Raw genomic sequence first — 1,685 nt, forward strand, 5'->3', positions numbered from 1 at the left:
CTTATGAGGAATCTTGTATTACATTTTTTAGATTTAAAAAGAAAATTTTTCATGAATTACTAACTAAAAATAATTTGCAAATTTTCGTCATTTTTACGTATTTTGTCAATATTTGAACTTTAGATGCTTATAAAGATAAATTCAGTTCGGCTTTATCGTCCAACACGAACACACGTACGTCGTTACGTTCCGTTATCACCGCTGTGAAATGCTTCTATGTTGTAGATGTTTTCTTTTAAATAATAATGAACCAAAACAATAATGTTTCTATTATTTGATATTATTCTTGTATTATAAGTTTATAATTTGGTTTGTTCAAATTTTCAGTTATTTTTTTTTTTTTTTTTGTTATGTACTTTGAAACATTACTACCTATTATTATATTATTATGTTTAAACTAAAAAAATAAATGATAAAGTGCATTATCAAAGTTATTTAACTTTAATAATTTCCTATCACTTGTTAGTTATTAAATATTGTTAACGGAATTTTAAATAGTGAATATTTATATAAATTATTTAAATATTTATGTAAATATCATTATTATTATTTATTTCTATTAAAAAAGAAACAATACATTTGATTTGTATTTTTAATTTAATTTATTTTAATTGTATTCATTAAGTAAACTAATAATGAATTATTAAAAAAACATAATATATGTAGGTATAAAGAAAATTTAGAGTCAAAATAATTTTGAAGTTTTGTTTTTTGACATCAAATTTTATGGTGTTTTGAAAATTGCCCTTTATTTAATTTAAAAAACATATTTTTGAAATAACATTTAATTGACTTATAAAGTTACATAATATTCACAACTGTTATGAAATTTAGATGTGTTACATAATAGTATGAATTATCTAGTATACTTTATTCACAGTAGGTTTGTAATAAATATAAAGTAGGTAGGTACCTCACATATTAAAAAAAAAATGATATCTTTTTTTTTATCTGGATAATAATTGTTGATTTTTCATCTTTATCTAGATAATTAAATTATTATGTATCTTTTATCTTCATCTAGATAACTATTCTAGCAATTATTTTTTATCTTTATCTAGATATTTAAAAAATTATCTTTATACAACACTGGACTTAAACACGCTGAGTGCTGACATAGTACCACGTGTCGGTAATTCCTAATGAATACAATATAATAGGAATTACGAGTATTTTATTCAAGTGTTTATTCGTACTGCTGTTCTCGTTCTGTATTTAAAATATTATACTAAGCGTCTGCGTCTCAGCCACAAAGGTAGTCAGGTGTACATTAAAATTAAATGACAAAAACTACAAATTCTGGTAAGATTTTATAACTGCTGCAAAGACCGGGGGCAAACCATATTTACTATTTTGGCCCTAACACTCATAATAATACACAGCCGGTGGCGCCAACTTAATTTTTATCATGGTAAACATGCAGAGGTGTCAAGCATATTTCAAAAAAGTTGTACCCTGTGCTTAATATGCTTATTGAAATAAAGCCAAAAAAATGTTATTGGTTAGGTGTCTTTGCCATCAGTCACCGCCCCCACCAAAGCCCTAATTTCAACCCGGAGTTTCAGTTGACACCCTTGTTCACTTCTTTTGTGTAACGCTAGACTCGCGAATTAAAATACGACACCCTTGTGCAGTGGCGGATTCAGGGGGGTGGCGCAGGGGGCGTGCGCCACCCCCTCAGCCCG

The sequence above is a fragment of the Acyrthosiphon pisum genome, unplaced genomic scaffold (assembly GCF_005508785.2).
Source record: "Acyrthosiphon pisum isolate AL4f unplaced genomic scaffold, pea_aphid_22Mar2018_4r6ur Scaffold_21566;HRSCAF=24275, whole genome shotgun sequence".
NCBI lineage: Eukaryota > Metazoa > Arthropoda > Insecta > Hemiptera > Aphididae > Acyrthosiphon > Acyrthosiphon pisum.